General features: G+C 44.7%; 1 long non-coding RNA gene across 1 annotated transcript; it reads right to left on the bottom strand.

Annotated features, from left to right (window-relative positions):
• Positions 1-457: 457 nt before the first annotated feature.
• LOC308408559 lies at positions 458-3,018 on the bottom strand. The gene is made up of 3 exons (XR_013973802.1): positions 2,843-3,018; positions 1,843-1,974; positions 458-1,760 (listed from the first exon to the last, which is right to left on the bottom strand). It is a non-coding gene; the product is annotated as an uncharacterized lncRNA (long non-coding RNA).
• Between the last annotated feature and the right edge of the window lie 4,196 nt (positions 3,019-7,214).

The following is a 7,214-nucleotide window of genomic DNA, read 5'->3' as shown; positions in this document are numbered from 1 at the left end:
GTTCAGTACAGAAATGAAGCCCAACAATCATGTTTTACAGTCTTCTGGTCTCAGCCTCAGATACTTATCTAATCACACAGAGCTCGTGTAGAAACAAATGAACAAAATGTGTTCTCCTTCATTTCAGTAAAACAAAGCTGTATGACACGTTTCCAGCGGTTGGTATCATGGTTGCTAGGCAACCAGGCTAGACGTCCAGCCTAGCCTCCACCGGCCTTAGCGGTCTTTGAGTACGCGACCCTTAAGGACCGTGAAGGCTGCGTAATTTAAGGCTGCAGATCCTGAATTGGGATACTGTTAAGCAATATACTCTAAAACACTTCTTCAGTAAAGACTCAGAGAAGAGAAACACGCAGAACTTCTTGCTAGCAAGGGCAGCCTCCAGCACTGAGGCTCGCGCTGAGAAACTGCCCCTGTCTTTATTTATACTTCAGTGGGTGCTTGTGTGTGTGTGTGCTTGTGTGTGTGCGTGCATATGTGTGGCGTCCTGTTGATCAAAGGGTCATATAACAGCACAAAAGGAACATCCTTGGTCATAAAGAGGGTAGTCTCCCCCTCACCCTAGATGATTCACCCTAGATAACACAGTGAGGAAGTCCAGCAGTTCATCTAAACAAAAGGCACTTAGACTAAAACAGACATAGCTACGTTAAAACAATAAAACAAGGTACGACCTCTTCCCATGCTCCCAGGATGTGGGGGTGCATTCCTGGAGTGCACACCAAGCCTTTTGGAGCCTGCTAGAGATCACACATCCTGTCACTACACAATTGATTATACGCCTCTAAGCATACATGGTTAAATATTTCCTAATACAAATAACTACATGCAGTATTCTACCATATGCGAACTTATATCACTGAAAGATTATACTGACTAATAGGTACAATTTTCCATTGACAGATACAGACTAGTTCTGACATCAGCACAAACAGGAACAGGAAATGTCGGGTTTGGACAGACTTCCAGCTGAATTACATGACTCTTTGAAGTACAAAGAAATGGTACGCAGCCATGAGCCACCAGTTGGAGCATCTATTTTAAGCTATTATTGTTCATTCTTTTAAGTTAGCTTTTGTTGAATGGTGGCTGAGCTCTCCCTTAGCACTAGGATGGGAATTTGAGTCATTCAGGGGGGGCTCAGAGTAGAGCGGCTACTCCTCCACATCGACAGGAGCCAGTTGAGGCCGTCTCCTCCTGTTAAGGTGCTCCGACTGGCCTTTCTCTATCGAGAGGAGGCCTCATCATAGACCCAGGACATGCTAGAGACATTACATCTATCAGATTTTGAAGGAGGTGGAGAAAGGGAGGTCTGGGCTGATTTCAGAGAAGCAGAAGAAAATGACTGGATGACTGTTTTTGTCATATTTTAGTAACACATCAACATCTTTTGTAGCACCGTGGTTTCATATTGAACATTTTAAGTGTTTTTCTTCTTGTTGTCTGTCTGGTGTATAGCGTACATTGTGAGGTGCTGCACAGCTGAGTGTCATTATTGAAGAGTGTGAGTAATGCTTTCTGTCACGGCGTACAAGGTGGACTCACGCGCTGGACTCCGGGGATTGATGAACACAAGAGAATTTATTAATGAACAATGTCCAACGAGTGTATATACAAAAGGTGCGGGGCAGTGCTATCTACAAAAGGTGAGAGGCTCAAAGATCCAGGTGAACACTCTCGTCTCTCTCCAAACAATCCAAACACGAATCTACTCGAACACTCGTCACTCAGGGAACACCAGGGAAAAAAGTCCAGAGGGTCTGCACACAAAGAAACGCTCGTTAGATTCCAAACACACAACTTCATGGAAAAACACTTGCTGGACGCTCGACTTTCACTGACGCGATTCTCACAACGATCCAGCGAAGAACAGCCGTTGCTTCCTGGCTTAAATGCCATCCACACTGATGAGGCACAGGTGTTTCCTCCTCCGCGGGCGTGGGCCAAGGGCGCGAACCCATAATGAGTTCCACCCTGGTGACAGAGAGAGAGAGCGAACTAGAGAGATAGAGAGAAACAGCTGATCAGCGACCAGCTGAACCTCCAGGTCGTGACACTTTCAAATACCTCTGTTATTAATATCTTAGTGTAATATAAAAGGCTTAGACTCTTTTCCTTGTTTAAATGAAGAAATTAGCTGCCAGTACATACAGAAAGCCCCAGCCCCTAACCCCCCATCGTCACCTCATCTCTCTTCCTTGATGCCTTCCTTCATTTCTGCAGCCATCCAAGCAGCTAGCCTGCCCCGTCAGCAGAATCAACAATGCTTTGGCTGCTTTGCAGTAGGTGCCATGCATTCCTAATCAGCCTCTCATTCAGCATGGATAGGAATAAACAGCAGGTACACTGAAGCTTGTATTACTGTGCTGTAAATCAAGGTACCCACCACCTCTTAAAATGCAGCAAATTACTGACAAGAACAGTGTGTCTGGTGAACCCACAGAGTGGACTTTTACTGCAGTGTGAACCCACAGGCACGCTTGCTCAGGAGGAACACTGAAAAAAGAACACAGGACACAGTCCAGCTCCATCATAAAGGTGGACGTTACTGAGCCTATGAAATGTCTGATAGCGGCTCTCACCACTCTTAAAAGCACGTGGGAGGATTTTGTTAGAGATGGTAAATACACAGGATTTGTGTCACAGCAGGTTTATAGCCAGCCAAGGGTGCCAGTGGGCCTTTGTCCCTTTGGTTTCTCTGTGCACTCACCATTGTGACATTTATCCAACACAGGAGACAATACCCCCAGCACCCCCACCAAACACTACCACCCACAGGTCATGCTTCCAAACACAGTCAGACTCAAAGGTCAGGCATGCTCACTCTGTCTGTTAATCTTACCTTTGCCTTGATGACTACGTGTGCCTTCACAGTGTCGTTATTAACACAGCGTGTCATCCTGTGTAAAACTCTGACAAATCAAACAAGCAGTGGAGATCCCGTGTGAGAGGGGAGCAGCTAAAAGTAGCATTAATGCTTTAAATTACTCGAGGTGTCCTTCTCACTGTGTCCTCTCATCTCTGTTGGTTTCATTCTAACAGCAGCTTTAGCTCATGCAGTAGGAGCTGTAGATGGTTTCATGCCTAACCCGTATAATCAGTACAACAGACCTAACACTTCTCCCTGTGCTGTGCTTCCTGTCACAGTCTACAGACCTGCGCATCAGGTCCACAGGTCCCCTGTGGTATGTTGATGTGACGCAGATAAAGTTCATGAACCTTAAACAATAAAATACTGTCTGAAAGTGCTATAAATAAAGTGCATTAGATTACAATAGAAAAGATGAAGAGTACAGAGTGTGAGTCATTACATTTGAAATAATTCCAACTGAAAGAGCAGTTTTATTATTCTGTTGATATCAGATTTTGGATATGAATGTGAATACCTCATCTCTGCCCAGCCTGCCCTCCATGTTTGCATTTATGTTTATAGGCGTGTTTGTTTGCTTCTGTCAGAGGAGGTTCCTCTGAGCTCGCCACCTTCCTGTCATCAGCTGATTAACTCAGCTGCTGCTCATCAGGTCAAACTCCTGTGAATCAACCTGTGTTAACTTTTCACCAGCCCGTCATTCTGTTAGTCCATAACAGTTAAACAAAAAAGACTCATGAGTATCAAAACATGTTTTTACCATTTTAATTCAATTAAATTCATTTTCAATTCAATTTTATTTACACAGCGCCAAATCACAACAACAGTCGCGTCAAGGCGCTTTATATTGTACAGTAGAACCTGCAATAATACATACAGAGAAAAACCCAACAATCATATGACCCCCTAGGAGCAAGCACTTTGGCGACAGTGGGAAGGAAAAACTCCCTTTTAACAGGAAGAAACCTCCAGCAGAACCAGGCTCAGGGAGGGGCGGGGCCATCTGCTGTGATTGGTTGGGGTGGGAGAAGGAAGACAAGATAAAAGACATGCTGTGGAAAAGAGACGTATGATATATATATATATATATATATATATATATATATATATATATATATATATATGAAGACAGGATAAAGGATTTTATTTCCCTTTGTGAGCTGAAATCTCTGAAACCGACTGGCCTTCACTTCCTACGAGACAGAGAAGCTCTTCTACCCCTGTATACGGGAGGAAACAGGACTGGACAACCGTGAATAGGAAGGTTAACAACAAACCTCCAAAACAACTGAATGTGAAACTGCAGAACAGATTTGCTCCACTATCAAAGGACCCTGGATCTATATCGGACAACCATCCATCTAAAAGCAACGAAATAAGGTCTGAAAATCTGTTGAAAAGTGAAAGGCCACAGGGAAAGCTAAAGGCTAGGCCTGAAACTCTGATTGTGGGTGACTCTGCTGTAAAGGATGTACAAAGGATGTGCGGTAAGAACACTAAAGTCCTCTGCTTTCCTAACGATATGGTCAACAACCTGAAGGAGAGAATTCTTCAAATTGCAGATGAATATCCAACTGTGACAAACATTGTTCTGCATATAGGGTCAAACGATGTGTCCAAACAACAGTCGGAGGTTCTGAAACGGGACTTTACTGGAATATTAAATACTGTAAACTCTCTGAATGCAGCTGTATTCATCAGTGGACCTGTACCGCCGGTCAGAGGAGGAGACGAGAGATTCAGCAGGTTGTTTACACTGAATAAATGGCTTATATCAGCATGTGCTGACCACTCAGTGCATTTTATCGACAACTTTAATATTTTTTGGGAACGCAGGCATCTGTTCAAAGCAAATGGATTTAATTTTAACAAGTCAGGGGTGAAACTGTTCACCTCCAACTTGTTTTATTCCATACGTCATCCATCTGTGCTTGGTGCCAAGGCTGAGATAAACGAGGAGTTATCTCATAAAGAGGAACAAACAGTACTCCAAGAACAGACAAAGCCCAGCAGAAACCTTGAGGAGGAGCTCCATTTGCCCCCACCCGGGAAGAGCCTCAGAAAGGAGAGACATCTAAGGCAAGAAGAGGGGTCCCTATTTGCCTCCAACTCTCTCAACAACACCAACGACCAGGACAAGGGACCACGACCTTCCCCAGTCCCCCAAACCCCTGACAGGCCATCACCCTCCTCCCCCTCCCTTTCTCCCTCCTCCCCACACCTGAAATTCACTGAGGAGATGATGGAGCGGGTCAATGCTGGGCTCAGATCTACCCCCCGGCCCAATCCCTTTTTGTCCCCCATAAACCCCCCACCAGAGCGGCCAAAGGTTCGCCACCGAGCCCCACCCTCAACAGAGCAATCGAAGTCACATTGCCCAGCCTCGCCCCCCTTAGTTCCTCTTCATGCCCTGTCTCCGCAGTCTGATGTGTGATGTGTGGAGGGTCCGGGCTGTGAGGATTATGGCAGTGATGACTTTTCCCAGGAGAAGCTGGGACCCTGTTTACTAGAAGGTTTTAAAATTTCTGTACTTTTAGGTGACAGGAGACATGTGGCCTGGTCAAAACACAGAGAGCTGCACTCTAAAAGATCTTTAAACATAGTAAACATACCTTGTGTGCCACAGACTGCTCCCAAACACGAGGGGACAAGTAATACCTCTAAAACACTTAAGTTGGCTTTATTAAACATTAGATCTTTAGCTGGGAAAACATTTTTAATTAATGATTTAATCACTGAGCACAGCCTTGATTTTATGTTTTTAACTGAAACTTGGTTGGACCAAAGTAACAGTGGAGCTGTTCTCATCGAGACGACCCCTCCTAACTACAGTTTTATCAGTGAGGCCAGGGCGAGCAGGAGAGGAGGAGGGGTTGCTGTCTTATTTAATGAATCATTTCAATGTAAGCAGCTATCTCCTGGAAGTTTTCAGTCTTTTGAATATGTGGCTTTACAGCTGAAGGCCCCATCCAAAGGTGTGTTTCTTAATGTTTACAGGCCTCCCAAATACTGCACAGACTTTTTTAATGACCTCAGTGAACTGCTGTCTGTGATCTGTGTTGATTTTGACTGTGTAATTATTGCTGGGGATTTTAACATCCATGTGGACAACCCTCAGGACAAAGGGACTAAAGACCTGAGTAACACTCTGGGCAACTTTGGGCTGACTCAGCATGTAACAGAGGCCACACATAACAGAGGACACACTCTCGACCTACTGATCTCCAAAGGCCTGAGCATTTCAAAGGTTACTGTGTCTGATGTGGGCCTGTCTGATCATTACTGTGTTTTCTTTGAAAGTAAAATCTCAGCCCACACAAATATATCAACAACAGTGATCACAAAACGGTGTATAACTGAACACAGTAGTGCAATTTTTAACCAGGTCTTCCCATTAACACCTGACCTGTCCAGAGGGTCAGTCAATGAGCTCGTCAATAGCTTCAATGCTAACATGTTAAATGTAATGGACACTATTGCCCCCATTAAGGTGAAGGTTATCTCTGGAAGGAAAAAGTCTCCATGGAGAAACTCCACACTGGTGAAAAATGAAAAAAGAGAGTGTAGGAAAGCTGAGCGCAGATGGAGAAAAACAAACCTCCAGGTTCATTATGACATTTATAAAGAGAAACTTCACAATTATAATTTACAACTGAGGAATGCAAGGAGGTCCTACTTCTCTGACATCATCACTAAAAACAGCCATAATGCTCGGGTCTTATTTTCTACAGTTGACAGGCTAACAAACCCTCCTGTGTCAGTGGCAGCTGAACTTCATTCGACCATGGCCTGCAATGACTTTGCCAAATTCTTCACTGAAAAAATCCAAAAAATTAGACAAGCAATTGGTACATCAACAGCAGATCCAGGATATGTACTGTGTCCACCAAAAAACTGTTTAAACACCATCAAACAGTTTCAACCTATTAACAGCAAAGACCTGGAGGACATCTTACGGTGTGTTCACACCGAACGCGATAGAAGCAGGCGGAGCGTCAGGCTTACATGTAAAGTCAATGGAAAGGCGCACTGACCCGCGATTGCGGCTCACGCGAAAATTCGGAAGCAGATTTGCGTCGCCAAAACGCCAAAACGCCTGAAACGCGCGTGAGTGTAGCGCGTTTCAGGCGTTTGACTCGCGAAAAAAACCACGCGCGTGAGTTTATGTGTTGCATTTTGTGCATACACGCGTTTCGCGTCCCCCGCTCGAGTTGGAAAAATCTGAACTCCAGCGTCAAATCGCGCCGCGACAACCAATCAGGAGCCTGGTGACGTGGCTGTTACCTAGTTCAAAGGGGCAGATCCAGCCAAAGCCCTTTATTCTTCAATAGAAGGAAGGCTAATC

Source organism: Rhamphochromis sp. 'chilingali' (genome assembly GCF_963969265.1).
Source record: "Rhamphochromis sp. 'chilingali' genome assembly, chromosome: 13".
In the NCBI taxonomy this organism is placed as follows: Eukaryota; Metazoa; Chordata; class Actinopteri; order Cichliformes; family Cichlidae; genus Rhamphochromis; species Rhamphochromis sp. 'chilingali'.
The sequence above is the reverse complement of the archived record's forward strand: the minus strand, read 5'-3'. Positions and strand labels throughout refer to the sequence as shown.